General features: G+C 44.0%; 1 protein-coding gene and 14 non-coding genes across 15 annotated transcripts in view; 11 read left to right on the top strand and 4 right to left on the bottom strand.

Moving 5' to 3' along the window:
* Positions 1-16,144, top strand: part of LOC130222842 (gastrula zinc finger protein XlCGF57.1-like) — a 217,597-nt gene that overhangs the window by 161,768 nt on the left and 39,685 nt on the right. The gene's annotated exons all lie outside the window — the stretch shown is intronic.
* trnae-uuc (transfer RNA glutamic acid (anticodon UUC)) lies at positions 1,325-1,396 on the top strand. The gene has a single exon. It is a non-coding gene; the product is annotated as a tRNA-Glu (tRNA).
* trnay-gua (transfer RNA tyrosine (anticodon GUA)) lies at positions 1,486-1,572 on the top strand. Its single transcript is given in 2 exon segments — positions 1,486-1,522; positions 1,537-1,572. It is a non-coding gene; the product is annotated as a tRNA-Tyr (tRNA).
* Positions 1,632-1,703, bottom strand: trnae-cuc (transfer RNA glutamic acid (anticodon CUC)). The gene has a single exon. It is a non-coding gene; the product is annotated as a tRNA-Glu (tRNA).
* On the top strand, positions 2,015-2,087 carry trnar-acg (transfer RNA arginine (anticodon ACG)). Its single transcript has one exon. It is a non-coding gene; the product is annotated as a tRNA-Arg (tRNA).
* trnae-uuc (transfer RNA glutamic acid (anticodon UUC)) lies at positions 4,182-4,253 on the top strand. Its single transcript has one exon. It is a non-coding gene; the product is annotated as a tRNA-Glu (tRNA).
* On the top strand, positions 4,344-4,430 carry trnay-gua (transfer RNA tyrosine (anticodon GUA)). The gene is given in 2 exon segments: positions 4,344-4,380; positions 4,395-4,430. It is a non-coding gene; the product is annotated as a tRNA-Tyr (tRNA).
* trnae-cuc (transfer RNA glutamic acid (anticodon CUC)) lies at positions 4,490-4,561 on the bottom strand. Its single transcript has one exon. It is a non-coding gene; the product is annotated as a tRNA-Glu (tRNA).
* On the top strand, positions 4,872-4,944 carry trnar-acg (transfer RNA arginine (anticodon ACG)). Its single transcript has one exon. It is a non-coding gene; the product is annotated as a tRNA-Arg (tRNA).
* Positions 12,006-12,088, top strand: trnal-cag (transfer RNA leucine (anticodon CAG)). The gene has a single exon. It is a non-coding gene; the product is annotated as a tRNA-Leu (tRNA).
* On the bottom strand, positions 12,698-12,770 carry trnam-cau (transfer RNA methionine (anticodon CAU)). Its single transcript has one exon. It is a non-coding gene; the product is annotated as a tRNA-Met (tRNA).
* trnal-cag (transfer RNA leucine (anticodon CAG)) lies at positions 12,865-12,947 on the top strand. The gene has a single exon. It is a non-coding gene; the product is annotated as a tRNA-Leu (tRNA).
* trnal-cag (transfer RNA leucine (anticodon CAG)) lies at positions 14,200-14,282 on the top strand. Its single transcript has one exon. It is a non-coding gene; the product is annotated as a tRNA-Leu (tRNA).
* On the bottom strand, positions 15,484-15,556 carry trnam-cau (transfer RNA methionine (anticodon CAU)). The gene has a single exon. It is a non-coding gene; the product is annotated as a tRNA-Met (tRNA).
* trnal-cag (transfer RNA leucine (anticodon CAG)) lies at positions 15,651-15,733 on the top strand. The gene has a single exon. It is a non-coding gene; the product is annotated as a tRNA-Leu (tRNA).

Below are 16,144 nucleotides of genomic sequence, written 5' to 3'. Positions count from 1 at the left end.
GCTCAGCTTGCATTGACACAGCACCGACAGAAACAAGGCCCTTGTCCCCTCAATTGTTTACCTGTTTTTTTTTTTTTTTTCTGTTTCTGCTCCGGGGCACCGACAGCTCTTGCTAAGTTAAACCAGCCAAGTCACTGTACCTACTTTACCCCGAATGGAATCAGGGGAAGTGGGTTCACTGACTTGGCTGGTTCCAGAGTTCAGAGAGGAATTCAGAGGTTTTTTTTTATATTTTGGGAAGTGTATTAGCTGCCAAATGAAGGAATTTAAAAAGCTTACAGCACCTGGTATTCCCAGGCGGTCTCCCATCCAAGTACCAACCAGGCCCAACCCTGCTTTGCTTCCGAGTTCAGATGGGATATTTAAATGTTTTTTTTAATTAAAATCAAATATTTACATTTTTACAAAGAAATGATCACATCACACAAAAATCACATGATAGTTACAACACTCATTATTAGACTTCATATTTTTCCCATAACCAACTTAAAATGTTGTCCTTGTATTCAACCATTACGTTCCCTTTTACCATTATTTCTATAAATACATCCTCCTTTTCTTGTACTATAAAATAGTTGAATATCAATTTTACAGCCATCTCCATTCTGTTTTTAAACATACGCCATATATCCACTCTCTTCCCATCATGTTTAGCCATATTTCTCCTTATCCAAATCACATACTTAGCAATTGTTATACATAGATTAAAAGCATACATACCACATTCATTTTGACCAAATAAATATTTTTTTCCCAGTTCTTTTGTTCATCCACATATATGTCCCCTATTAACGATTTAGCAATTTTCTTAAATTTTTCCATAATTCCTCCAACTTTTCACAATAGAAGAACAAATGTAATAAACCTTCCCCTTCCTTCCTAAACACCTTACATATTATATCTTGTTCAATTGCCATTTTACACAATCTCATTTCTGTTAATATGCAATTATGTCTCAATAAATAATTACAATTTTGTAAAATTGGTTCCATATATTTCATTCTGACATTTCCCCATATTTCTTTTTCATTTAAATCCTCATATCTTTCCTTCCAGTAGTTGAATGCTATAGGTCTTATAAAAGCCTTTGATCTAAAAACAACATAAAAACTCTTAACTGTACATAAGCTCATATTGATCTTTTCTCCATTTTTTTTTCTTAAAATAGACCTCTGGTAATTCTTCCTTATCCCGCAACTCTTTTTTTTCAATTATTTCAATCCAATCTTTTGGTATTGCTTTTTTCAAATCATGATATTGTCTTTGTAATTTTGTTTTAGAAAGAACTGAAGTTTTTGCCAAGACTGCCCTCATAAGTGGCAGCTCCCATATGGTCTAGCGGTCAGGATTCCTGGTTTTCACCCAGGCGGCCCGGCTTCGACTCCCGGTATGGGAAGCCTTGAGTATCTTTTGCCACTGCCCTTTTTTCCAGCAGTCGGACTGCAGCAACTTTAAGGGGGTGGGCTTGTGTTGGACTCTCGTAAGCCTTCGATAGCTCAGTTGGTAGAGCGGAGGACTGTAGGTGTGTTGTTGGCAATCCTTAGGTCGCTGGTTCGACTCCGGCTCGAAGGAGGTCTTTTGCCCTTTCATGCCTGTGCAGTTCGCATATATTTTCATAGCTCAAAAGTAAATTCCCTGACCGGGAATCGAACCCGGGCCGCGGCGGTGAGAGCGCCGAATCCTAACCACTAGACCACCAGGGAAGGTCTTACAGAAGCTTGCCCTCAAGTCTAGCTGTGGGCCTCCATGCAAGTATGCTGCAGCTGCTCTGACAAAAATAAATCTAATGCTTGTAACCTCCTCCTGGAGAGGAGAAAGTCTCAGACCCTGGATCACAGTTCTTCTAGGGAGGGACTGTCACATGCACTGTAAGAGCATCCTATCGACACCACAACTTGCCATAATAACGAAGGACAGCATGTGTTGAACGAACTCCGTGTTGAATGAACTCTGTGTTGACTGAACTGTGTCCTTATCACAAGCAACAAGATAAAGATGAAAAGATAAGCAGACAGGGCCAGTGGCACAATGGATAACGCGTCTGACTACGGATCAGAAGATTCTAGGTTCGACTCCTGGCTGGCTCGCTCTGGTCTTTTTGCTTTGATGTCAGCCAGTGCACTGCAGTCGCCTTTCGCCCCCACTGGAACTGTTCAGGTCCACTCTGGAGTGTGTTGAGTTTAAGAGGCCGCAATCACAGAGCCCGTGGGGTGCTCCCCTGGTTTCAAAGGCTGCCCCAACCGCTAGATTTTTATTAACGTCTACTACATCTACACCAATCGTAAACCCAGCCTACTTGTTGCAAAGTCCCTACCACTTAGAAGTCACCCAGCCAATTTGCAGCGTAATCTCTTCCACTTGTAAGTCTCTGAGCTGTAGCAATACCTAAGTGCTCTGATAAAACATGCATAAAAGAAACTATTGGCTTTTAACCTCCTCTTGGAGAGAAGAGAGTCTCCGACCCTGGATCTCAGGGGTTCTATGGAGGGACTGTCAGGAATCCTGTAAGAGCATCCCATCCACACAACGTCTTGCTATAAAACAAAGCAGAATGTGTGGTGATGGAACTCCAGGTTGACAGAGCCTTGTCCTTGTTTCAAACAATGTGCTAACAAGGTGCTGAACGGAGTGCCAGTGGCACAAAGGATAACGCTTATGACTATGGATCAAAGGATTCTAGCTTAGCAATCGTAAACCCAGCCTACTTGCTGCAAAAGTCCCTACCAGGCCCAACCCTGTCTTTCTTTCGAGTTCAGATGAGATCAGGCATTGCCAGAGTGGTATGGCCGTAAGCGAGAGCAGCCGTCAAGAGTTAGCTATTTAAAAATAGGCGCAGCACCAGGAGCCGAGCGCAGCTCAGCTTGCATTGACACAGCACCGACAGAAACAAGGCCCTTGTCCCCTCAATTGTTTACCTGTTTTTTTTTTTTTTTCTGTTTCTGCTCCGGGGCACCGACAGCTCTTGCTAAGTTAAACCAGCCAAGTCACTGTACCTACTTTACCCCGAATGGAATCAGGGGAAGTGGGTTCACTGACTTGGCTGGTTCCAGAGTTCAGAGAGGAATTCAGAGGTTTCTTTTTTTTATATTTTGGGAAGTGTATTAGCTGCCAAATGAAGGAATTTAAAAAGCTTACAGCACCTGGTATTCCCAGGCGGTCTCCCATCCAAGTACCAACCAGGCCCAACCCTGCTTTGCTTCCGAGTTCAGATGAGATATTTTAATTTTTTTTAAATTAAAATCAAATATTTACATTTTTACAAAGAAATGATCACATCACACAAAAATCACATGATAGTTACAACACTCATTATTAGACTTCATATTTTTCCCATAACCAACTTAAGATGTTGTCCTTGTATTCAACTATTACGTTCCCTTTTACCATTATTTCTATAAATACATCCTCCTTTTCTTGTACTATAAAATAGTTGAATATCAATTTTACAGCCATCTCCATTCTGTTTTTAAACATACGCCATATATCCACTCTCTTCCCATCATGTTTAGCCATATTTCTCCTTATCCAAATCACATACTTAGCAATTGTTATACATAGATTAAAAGCATACATACCACATTCATTTTGACCAAATAAATATTTTTTTCCCAGTTCTTTTGTTCATCCACATATATGTCCCCTTTTAACGATTTAGCAATTTTCTTAAATTTTTCCATAATTCCTCCAACTTTTCACAATAGAAGAACAAATGTAATAAACCTTCCCCTTCCTTCCTAAACACCTTACATATTATATCTTGTTCAATTGCCATTTTACACAATCTCATTTCTGTTAATATGCAATTATGTCTCAATAAATAATTACAATTTTGTAAAATTGGTTCCATATATTTCATTCTGACATTTCCCCATATTTCTTTTTCATTTAAATCCTCATATCTTTCCTTCCAGTAGTTGAATGCTATAGGTCTTATAAAAGCCTTTGATCTAAAAACAACATAAAAACTCTTAACTGTACATAAGCTCATATTGATCTTTTCTCCATTTTTTTTTCTTAAAATAGACCTCTGGTAATTCTTCCTTATCCCGCAACTCTTTTTTTTTTCAATTATTTCAATCCAATCTTTTGGTATTGCTTTTTTCAAATCATGATATTGTCTTTGTAATTTTGTTTTAGAAAGAACTGAAGTTTTTGCCAAGACTGCCCTCATAAGTGGCAGCTCCCATATGGTCTAGCGGTCAGGATTCCTGGTTTTCACCCAGGCGGCCCGGCTTCGACTCCCGGTATGGGAAGCCTTGAGTATCTTTTGCCACTGCCCTTTTTTTCCAGCAGTCGGACTGCAGCAACTTTAAGGGGGTGGGCTTGTGTTGGACTCTCGTAAGCCTTCGATAGCTCAGTTGGTAGAGCGGAGGACTGTAGGTGTGTTGTTGGCAATCCTTAGGTCGCTGGTTCGACTCCGGCTCGAAGGAGGTCTTTTGCCCTTTCATGCCTGTGCAGTTCGCATATATTTTCATAGCTCAAAAGTAAATTCCCTGACCGGGAATCGAACCCGGGCCGCGGCGGTGAGAGCGCCGAATCCTAACCACTAGACCACCAGGGAAGGTCTTACAGAAGCTTGCCCTCAAGTCTAGCTGTGGGCCTCCATGCAAGTATGCTGCAGCTGCTCTGACAAAAATAAATCTAATGCTTGTAACCTCCTCCTGGAGAGGAGAAAGTCTCAGACCCTGGATCACAGTTCTTCTAGGGAGGGACTGTCACATGCACTGTAAGAGCATCCTATCGACACCACAACTTGCCATAATAACGAAGGACAGCATGTGTTGAACGAACTCCGTGTTGAATGAACTCTGTGTTGACTGAACTGTGTCCTTATCACAAGCAACAAGATAAAGATGAAAGATAAGCAGACAGGGCCAGTGGCACAATGGATAACGCGTCTGACTACGGATCAGAAGATTCTAGGTTCGACTCCTGGCTGGCTCGCTCTGGTCTTTTTGCTTTGATGTCAGCCAGTGCACTGCAGTCGCCTTTCGCCCCCACTGGAACTGTTCAGGTCCACTCTGGAGTGTGTTGAGTTTAAGAGGCCGCAATCACAGAGCCCGTGGGGTGCTCCCCTGGTTTCAAAGGCTGCCCCAACCGCTAGATTTTTATTAACGTCTACTACAGCTACACCAATCGTAAACCCAGCCTACTTGTTGCAAAAGTCCCTACCACTTAGAAGTCACCCAGCCAATTTGCAGCGTAATCTCTTCCACTTGTAAGTCTCTGAGCTGTAGCAATACCTAAGTGCTCTGATAAAACATGCATAAAAGAAACTATTGGCTTTTAACCTCCTCTTGGAGAGAAGAGAGTCTCCGACCCTGGATCTCAGGGGTTCTATGGAGGGACTGTCAGGAATCCTGTAAGAGCATCCCATCCACACAACGTCTTGCTATAAAACAAAGCAGAATGTGTGGTGATGGAACTCCAGGTTGACAGAGCCTTGTCCTTGTTTCAAACAATGTGCTAACAAGGTGCTGAACGGAGTGCCAGTGGCACAAAGGATAACGCTTATGACTATGGATCAAAGGATTCTAGCTTAGCAATCGTAAACCCAGCCTACTTGCTGCAAAAGTCCCTACCAGGCCCAACCCTGTCTTTCTTTCGAGTTCAGATGAGATCAGGCATTGCCAGAGTGGTATGGCCGTAAGCGAGAGCAGCCGTCAAGAGTTAGCTATTTAAAAATAGGCGCAGCACCAGGAGCCGAGCGCAGCTCAGCTTGCATTGACACAGCACCGACAGAAACAAGGCCCTTGTCCCCTCAATTGTTTACCTGTTTTTTTTTTTTTTCTGTTTCTGCTCCGGGGCACCGACAGCTCTTGCTAAGTTAAACCAGCCAAGTCACTGTACCTACTTTACCCCGAATGGAATCAGGGGAAGTGGGTTCACTGACTTGGCTGGTTCCAGAGTTCAGAGAGGAATTCAGAGGTTTCTTTTTTTTATATTTTGGGAAGTGTATTAGCTGCCAAATGAAGGAATTTAAAAAGCTTACAGCACCTGGTATTCCCAGGCGGTCTCCCATCCAAGTACCAACCAGGCCCAACCCTGCTTTGCTTCCGAGTTCAGATGAGATATTTTAATTTTTTTTAAATTAAAATCAAATATTTACATTTTTACAAAGAAATGATCACATCACACAAAAATCACATGATAGTTACAACACTCATTATTAGACTTCATATTTTTCCCATAACCAACTTAAGATGTTGTCCTTGTATTCAACTATTACGTTCCCTTTTACCATTATTTCTATAAATACATCCTCCTTTTCTTGTACTATAAAATAGTTGAATATCAATTTTACAGCCATCTCCATTCTGTTTTTAAACATACGCCATATATCCACTCTCTTCCCATCATGTTTAGCCATATTTCTCCTTATCCAAATCACATACTTAGCAATTGTTATACATAGATTAAAAGCATACATACCACATTCATTTTGACCAAATAAACGAAAACGGTTTTCTAAAAAAAAAAAAAAAAAAAAAAAAAAAGGTTAAGAATATTATTTTATTACAAAGTTTTGCAGGCTCTAGAGTGCCCTGATTTCTTAATGGTGTAACTAAAAATTCTATTCGAGGGGTAAAATTAAATGAATTTGATAAGTATCGTTAATAAAATATTTATAATATGAACTTGCTTTGTTATATCTTTACCTGCTTTGCGCACTTATGCGTGCTCTCTCACCAGCAGCAGTTGATTGACACACATTGCTTAAAGGCGCTACACACACAGCCCCACACCTTGGTATGGAGCGGCAAGTGCTGAAACACGCAACCAGTTTTATTTGTTGTCGATTTGCGTGTTGTTCCTTTTTTAAAGTGTCTTTTATTTTTTAAATCTCTCAAATTAGGCTCTTTTAGGCTATTAGGAGATATTAGTTCAATTATGCGCCGTAGGCCATTGACCAACACCCCCTGCATACAGTTTAGGCTACACACTGCAGGTCTACAGTTCTGATGTGTTATGAATTGTTTTAGTTTTTATTGTAAAATATACATTATAATCCAGTACAAAGTAAAATAATATTTATTAATGGCCATTGGCAGCGTATAGCCGTTAAGCTTAAATAGTCGAAGTATGTTTTTATTAATATTAAAACTAATTACAAAATAGCCAACTTTTGATTTTATTTTATTTCCGTGTATTTTTATCAAACTAAAAATGCAATTGTATTTTGGTTTGAATTTTATTAGAAATGTAATATTTAGGCAACACTATTTCTACATAACTGTAACACGGGGAGCGACAGAGACAACTGAGGTTTAGGATCCACGTGCAGGTTTATTCAAACTCAGGGAGGCAATGGTCAACACAGGTGCAAACAGATGTATGAAGGCAGTCCAGAATCGTAGTTAAACACAGGCGAGAGGTCGATAGACAGGCGGCAGACAAGGAGAAAGGGAAGCCAGGCAAAGATCAAAACACTGAGAAACTAGACTAGGAAAACGCGTTGTAGTGTCACTATACAGATAACAAGACTCGGCAAAGGCAGGGAGTGTGTGTGGTTTAAATAGTGTGTGTAATCAGTCTCTGACAATCCTCAGCTGGTGCAAATGTAATCAGTCAAAATGAGGAAGCATGCGTGTTTGTGAACGGAGTGCATGTATGAAAATGTAGTCCATGAATGGCGGATTTGTAGTCCATAGGTTATTGTGAGGGTGAGGGCTTACCAGCGACCTCTGGTGGTTAGAGATCGCTGGTAATCATGACAGAGCCCCCCCTCTAGGAGTGGCTTCCAGACACTCCTAATACTGATCAGGCGGGAGGTGGAGGGGAGGCGGAAGAGGGGGAGGGATGGAGGGCCAGGACCATGTAGAGGAGGCGTACCTGAAGCATGGAGCTGAGGAGGGCCTGGAGCATGAAGCTGAGGAAGGCCTGGAGAATGGAGCTGAGGAAGGCCTGGAGCTCTGGAGGGCCTGGAGCTGCAGTGGCCCTGGATCATGGAGCTGCGGAGGGCTTGGAGCCTTACTTTCAGCAGACATCGGCGGGTCATATGAACCTGGTGGCCATTCAGGAAGCTCAGGCGGCGGCGGCCATTCAGGAAACTCAGGCGGTGGCGGCGGCCATTCAGGAAGCTCAGGCTGCGGCCATTCAGGAAGCTCAGGCGGCGGCAGCTCTGGCAGCAGTGGCGGTAGTGGCTCTGGCAGCTCTGGAGGATCTGGCAGCTCTGGAGGATCTGGCAGCTCTGGAAATGACTGAGGGTCTGGCAGCTCTGGAAATGACTGAGGGTCTGGCAGCTCTGGAAATGACTGAGGGTCTGGCAGCTCTTGAGGATCTGGCAGCTCTGGAAATGACTGAGGGTCTGGCAGCTCTGGAAATGACTGAGGGTCTGGCAGCTCTGGAGGATCTGGCGGCAGTGGTTCTGGCAGCTCTGGCGGCAGTGGCTCAGGCAGTGGCACTGGCAGTAGTGGCTCTGGCGATGGTCTTTCAAGAACTTGAACTGGAACTATGGCAGGAACAAAGGCAGGAACAGAAAGCCATCTTGTGAGCCGGAGAACTGGAAGCAGCCATCTTGTGAGCTGGAGGACTGGAAGCGGCCATCTTGTGAGCTGGAGGACTGGAAGCGGCCATCTTGTGAGCTGAAGGATTGAGAGCGGCCATCTTGTGAGCTGAAGGATGTACCGTATACTGGAGAGATGGTGATGCCAGCATTAATGTTTCGGTGGAGTGTACAGCAAGCCCTGTTGTCATCTGTTCATGCTGTACACTGCCCCTCCCCAAAAAACATTTAGGAGTTTCCTCCACCTCTCCTACGGTGAAGGGGGACCCACTCATTTGTAGTGCCAGGTCAATAGTTCTTTATTGAACAGTGAGGATCATTTAATGGCATCTGTGAGTATAGTGGTTCAGATAGCCCACCATGAAAAAATATCATGAGACATACCTAACTTATCGATGTTAAATGTGATAGTTCAATAAAGTCCTCCACATATTCTTCGATTGACCGGGCTCCCTGACGCAGGCACATGATTTTAATCCCCGCTGGATCCATGTTAGGCCGAGTCTTCTGTAACACGGGGAGCGACAGAGACAACTGAGGTTTAGGATCCACGTGCAGGTTTATTCAAACTCAGGGAGGCAATGGTCAACACAGGTGCAAACAGATGTATGAAGGTAGTCCAGAATCGTAGTTAAACACAGGCAAGAGGTCGGTAGACAGGCGGCAGACAAGGAGAAAGGAAAACCAGGCAAAGATCAAAACACGGAGAAACTAGACTAGGAAACCGCGTTGTAGTGTCACTATACAGATAACAAGACTCGTCAAAGGCAGGGAGTGTGTGTGTTGTTTAAATAGTGTGTGTAATCAGTCTCTGACAATCCTCAGCTGGTGCAAATGTAATCAGTCAAAATAAGGAAGCATGTGTGTTTGTGAACGGAGTACGTATATGAAAATGTAGTCCATGAATGGCGGATTTGTAGTCCATAGGTTATTGTGAGGGTGAGTGCTTACCAGCGACCTCTGGTGGTTAGAGATCGCTGGTAATCATGAAAATAACATTGGCTCTGATTGCGTTTTTAGAGATATCCTAGATTGACTTTTGGCTGAAAAACATTAACTGTTCATTTCAGTGCTGTATTTTGACATTTCACAAGGGCTTCAGCTGGTACCGGCCTCAATTTCACGACGTGATGTTTATGTGGTGTCTACATATCGATGTCTGGATGACAGCGAGAGCGAGATGAGATGAAACCTCAGATTTAATGTGCAGCTGCACAGTTTCTGCATATTTTGACTCTAGGCTCATCTAAATTTAAATATTGTCGAAATATTGCTAGACAGACAAAGTAAATTTTGATTTTGGAAGAGAGCTGCTTCAGTAATGAAAGACACAGTTGGTGGACACACACACGCACGCACACACACACAGGATACACTTATAGGCTTATTCATTATTGATTTATTTACATTAAACGCACAGTAATTAAATTTAAAAAAGAAAGGCATAACTTCAGAAAAAGTGCTCACTGCTGTTTCCGCGATTTCTGAGGTTGTTTTGTTTCTCTGCCATTTGCTTATCAGTGGTGGGGCATTGCTAGATTACTTTTGTTTTAATCAGAGATTAAGATTAGGACTTCATTAATTTTCCTTTCGGCTTAGTCCCTTTATCAATCCGGGCTCACCACAGCGGAATGAACCGCCAACTTATCCAGCATGTTTTTACGCAGCAGATGCCCTTCAAGCTGCAACCCATCTCTGGGAAACATCCATACACACTCATTCACTACAGAAAATGTAGCCTACCCCATTCACCTGCACCGCAGGTTTTTGGACTGTGGGGGAAACCAGAGCACCTGGAGGGAACCCACGTGAATGCAGGGAGAACATGCAAACTCCACACAGAAACACCAACTGACCCAACCGAGGCTCAAACCAGCGACTTTCTAGCTGACAGCACTACCTACTGCGCCACTGCGTCACCCCAAGATTAGGCCTACTGTATATAGCCAATTTCAGTTATTTAGCGTAATGTATAGTTATTTAGTTTAATTAGAGTAATTTATAAATATATAAATTATTTAGTGCTTTTTGGATTTAGGCATAGGCCGAGAATAAAACTTAACATTACTTGTAAATACAAAAGATTATACGGTTTAGTTTAGTTTATTTGATGCCACTGTATGGCATGTTGAATGTTACAATTACAAAGATTTTAATTAAACAAGTGCACTACCACAAGATATTTTTGTAGGTGTAAAAATATAAATATTAATTCTCATATTCTTGCCTTATTTATCTTTAATGTAAATATAAAACACTATGCAATGCGTGGTTTACCTAAGAAAAAAAGGCGCAGCAAGGCAAAAAGTTAGTCTAGAGCCCTGTATTGGATAGATTAAGTGATAGATTGTGTGTGCATTTTAATAACATTGACACTACTTTTACGATTGATTAAACTAGGGATGCTAACGATTATTCGATTGATTTATTGTCGGTAACCCTTCAAACCCAATAGACCTCATCGATGACCGATTAAGCATGGGTAATTAAGTTATGTTTTGCGCTGTGAGACGCGTCCCTGAATTCATACATTACATAATCAAGTGTGTGCAGTTTACGTTACCTTATGGAGTCGTGCACTCTCTTGATTGTGTATATTGGGGACACATAAAACCCTGTTATGCACAGATCTCGTTTATGTCCGCTGGTGCTGCCGTTAATCTGCAGGTCAAGTAATCAAAAAGTAGGCTACATGACGTTTAATTATGGGTAGCAGGTTAATAAGACCAAACACTGGTTGTGCAAACTTTAACTACTCCCTCTAAAATATTAGTGTTTCAAGCTATATTATCTTTTTATAGACTGGCATAGGCCTAAATAGGCATCACGGTCAAACATTTAGTTTATATAAAACAAGCGCTTACCTCATTTCACTGAGATCATTATGAGGATCATATTGCATATTCGGGTAAGCAGCCTAGTAAATAATGTACTTTATTAATGGATTGTTTATAAGGACTAAGCTATTAAATACTGTAATTCTCCGAATGGAAAATGCTTGGGTTGTTTGATAATATCTATCATATCATGGAAAACTTTATCTATCATGTATATGATCTGCCTCTCATCCTTCAATATTACAGATCGATTTATCAGAGGATTTGTCATAAGAGAAATGTTAACAAGAGGATTTTCTTCATGGAGACCCATCTAAAAACAATCGACAATCAACAATCAATAATTCATTTAGTATAAATACAAGTTTTAGTAACAATAACTTATACCGAAACATACCTTTGTACATGAAAGAGCAGGTTCTCGGTAACCTTTAAGACAAGCTCATCGCATAAGAAACGACTCTCGCTTATGACGTCCGCTTCGCAGGCATTTCACGTTGTATGCGTCACCATCGCATTTGTACACAGGCTTTAAATTAATGCTTTTTGTCTACTGCGCCAACGAGGCGGACTGCTGGAGCTGGGCAAGCTGTGAAACACCAGCTTCCATGTCATGGTGCTGCGATGTGGCTCCTAGGAGACAGCTCCAGCTAAGTTTGCGTGTCAGAATGGCCGAGCGGTCTAAGGCGCTGCGTTCAGGTCGCAGTCTCCCCTGGAGGCGTGGGTTCGAATCCCACTCCTGACAAACCAAATCTTTGGCTGTGCGTTCAGGCTCAAGTATTTAACTCTCTGGCGCCATGTCCGAGTGATACAGTAACACTGACAAAGCGCCGCATCAATCTCTTTGCGTCACAGTTTACAAAGCATAGCAGTGGCCCTGGCAACCTTAATGGGCACTGTAGACTGCAAGTTTTGAGGCATTTGCGTAACATCAAGGCATTGTCCACAGCAACTCGGAAAAGCATGTGTTCAAAACAATGGACATGGGCTTTAAAGCAAGTGCACCGAAACGGGATCAAAAGAATTGTCTTGGTATGCCATGTAGTGGAATGTCCTGAGATGCCGTTTATTTTTAATTCAATGGGATTCGCAGGACTTTTCGGCTAATCCTCTTACAACGTCAAGTCATGACATTTGACGGATGCACGTCAAACGTCAAGCGATAACGTGACAGGAATGGGAGCATCTTGCCATCATGGCTTGAGACTCAGGAGATGTTCTTGGAACGTCACGCCGCATGCCCTCCAGAGGAGCTGTAGCCTTTTTTGCCCCCGGGAAGCATAAATGGCACGGAAGGCAATAAAGTACGCCGCCCAGTCACCTAAGTGCTCCCGTGTGCCAAAACGTACCACCTTGCCCCGTGTGAGGCTCGAACTCACGACCTTCAGATTATGAGACTGACGCGCTGCCTACTGCGCCAACGAGGCGGACTGCTGGAGCTGGGCAAGCTGTGAAACACCAGCTTCCATGTCATGGTGCTTCGATGTGGCTCCTAGGAGACAGCTCCAGCAAAGTGTGCGTGTCAGAATGGCCGAGCGGTCTAAGGCGCTGCGTTCAGGTCGCAGTCTCCCCCGGAGGCGTGGGTTAGAATCCCACTCCTGACAAACCAAATCTTTGGCTGTGCGTTCAGGCTTAAGTATTTAACTCTCTGGCGCCATGTCCGAGTGATACAGTAACACTGACAAAGCGCTGCAACTCGGAAAAGCATGTGAACAAAACAATGGACGTGGGCTTTAATGCAAGTGCATCGAAAGGGCATCAAAAGAATTGCCTTGGAATGCCATGTAGTGGAATGTCCTGAGATGCCGTTTATTTTTAAGGCAATGGGATTCGCAGGGCTTTTCGGCTAATTCTCTTACAACGTCAAGTCATGACATTTGACTCTTTGTGGGAAAGAGAAGAAAAAAAGCCGTGTCAGTCAATCAACGCGTCTTTTTCAAGACGCTGTTCTGAATGTGCGTTTCTGGATGCGGTAGTTCCTATCTCCGGATGATAGGCACGAGTATCGCATCACAGGTTTGGGGGTCCAGCATGTTGATGCAGTGCCCGCGGACAGCTCATGCTCTCACTGTGAGGACGTGGCTGTTGCACAGCTGAGATCTCAGGCTCAAGTATTTAACCCTCTGGCGCCATGTCCGAGTGATACAGTAACACTGACAAAGTGCTGCATCAATCTCTTTGCGCCACAATTTACGCAGCGGAGCAGTGGCCCTGGCAGCGTTAATGGGCACTGTAGACTGCAAGATTTGAGGCGATTGCGCAACATTAAGGCATTGTCCACAGCAACTCGGAAAAGCATGTGTTCAAAACAATGGACGTGGGCTTTAAAGCAAGTGCACCGAAACGGGATCAAAAGAATTGTCTTGGTATGCCATGTAGTGGAATGTCCTGAGATGCCGTTTTTATTTTAATTCAATGGGATTCGCAGGGCTTTTCGGCTAATCCTCTTACAACGTCAAGTCATGACATTTGACGGATCCACGTCAAACGTCAAGCGATAACGTGACAGGAATGGGAGCATCTTGCCATCATGGCTTCAGACTCAGGAGATGTTCTTGGAATGTCACGCCGCATGCCCTCCAGAGGAGCTGTAGCCTTTTTTGCCCCCAGTAAGCATAAATGGCACGGAAGGCAATAAAGTACGCCGCCCGGTCACCTAAGTGCTCCCGTGTGCCAAAAGGTACCACCTTGCCCCGTGTGAGGCTCAAACTCACGACCTTTAGATTATGAGACTGACGCGCTGCCTACTGCGCCAACGAGGTGGACTGCTGGAGCTGGGCAAGCTGTGAAACACCAGCTTCCATGTCATGGTGCTGCGATGTGGCTCCTAGGAGACAGCTCCAGCTAATTGTGTGTGTCAGGATGGCCGAGCGGTCTAAGGCGCTGCGTTCAGGTCGCAGTCTCCCCTGGAGGCGTGGGTTCGAATCCCACTTCTGACAAACCAAATCTTTGGCTGTGCGTTCAGGCTCAAGTATTTAACTCTCTGGCGCCATGTCCGAGTGATACAGTAACACTGACAAAGCGCCGCATCAATCTCTTTGCGTCACAGTTTACAAAGCATAGCAGTGGCCCTGGCAACCTTAATGGGCACTGTAGACTGCAAGTTTTGAGGCATTTGCGCAACATCAAGGCATTGTCTACAGCAACTCGGAAAAGCATGTGAACAAAACAATGGACGTGGGCTTTAATGCAAGTGCATCAAAAGGGCATCAAAAGAATTGCCTTGGAATGCCATGTAGTGGAATGTCCTGAGATGCCGTTTATTTTTAAGGCAATGGGATTCGCAGGGCTTTTCGGCTAATTCTCTTACAACGTCAAGTCATGACATTTGACTCTTTGTGGGAAAGAGAAGAAAAAAAAGCTGTGTCAGTCAATCAACACATCTTTTTCAAGACGCTGTTCTGAATGTGCGTTTCTGGATGTGGTAGTTCCTATCTCCGGATGATGGGCACGAGTATCGCATCACAGGTCTGGGGGTCCAGCATGTCGATGCAGTGCCCGCGGACAGCTCATGCTCTCACTGTGAGAACGTGGCTGTTGCACAGCTGAGATCTCAGGCTCAAGTATTTAACCCTCTGGCGCCATGTCCGAGTGATACAGTAACACTGACAAAGTGCCGCATCAATCTCTTTGCGCCACAATTTAAGCAGCGTAGCAGTGGCCCTGGCAGCGTTAATGGGCACTGTAGACTGCAAGATTTGAGGCGATTGCACAACATCAAGGCATTGTCCACAGCAACTCGGAAAAGCATGTGTTCAAAACAATGGACGTGGGCTTTAAAGCAAGTGCACCGAAACGGGATCAAAAGAATTGTCTTGGTATGCCATGTAGTGGAATGTCCTGAGATGCCGTTTATTTTTAATTCAATGGGATTCGCAGGGCTTTTGGGTTAATCCTCTTACAACGTCAAGTCATGACATTTGACGGATGCACGTCAAACGTCAAGCGATAACGTGACAGGAATGGGAGCATCTTGCCATCATGGCTTGAGACTCAGGAGATGTTCTTGGAACGTCACGCCGCATGCCCTCCAGAGGAGCTGTAGCCTTTTTTGCCCCCGGGAAGCATAAATGGCACGGAAGGCAATAAAGTACGCCGCCCAGTCACCTAAGTGCTCCCGTGTGCCAAAAGGTACCACCTTGCCCCGTGTGAGTCTCGAACTCACGACCTTCAGATTATGAGACTGACACGCTGCCTACTGCGCCAACGAGGCGGACTGCTGGAGCTGGGCAAGCTGTGAAACACCAGCTTCCATGTCATGGTGCTGCGATGTGGCTCCTAGGAGACAGCTCCGGCTAAGTGTGCGTGTCAGGATGGCCGAGCGGTCTAAGGCGCTGTGTTCAGGTTGCAGTCTCCCCTGGAGGCGTGGGTTCGAATCCCACTTCTGACAAACCAAATCTTTGGCTGTGCGTTCAGGCTCAAGTATTTAACTCTCTGGCGCCATGTCCGAGTGATACAGTAACACTGACAAAGCGCTGCAACTCGGAAAAGCATGTGAACAAAACAATGGACGTGGGCTTTAATGCAAGTGCATCGAAAGGGCATCAAAAGAATTGCCTTGGAATGCCATGTAGTGGAATGTCCTGAGATGCCGTTTACTTTTAAGGCAATGGGATTCGCAGGGCTTTTCGGCTAATTCTCTTACAACGTCAAGTCATGACATTTGACTCTTTGTGGGAAAGAGAAGAAAAAAAGCAGTGTCAGTCAATCAACGCGTCTTTTTCAAGACGCTGTTCTGAATGTGCGTTTCTGGATGCGGTAGTTCCTATCTCCGGATGATGGGCACGAGTATCGCATCACA

This window comes from Danio aesculapii, chromosome 4 (assembly GCF_903798145.1).
Source record: "Danio aesculapii chromosome 4, fDanAes4.1, whole genome shotgun sequence".
Taxonomy (NCBI): Eukaryota; Metazoa; Chordata; class Actinopteri; order Cypriniformes; family Danionidae; genus Danio; species Danio aesculapii.
This window is presented reverse-complemented; position numbering and strand designations above follow the sequence as displayed.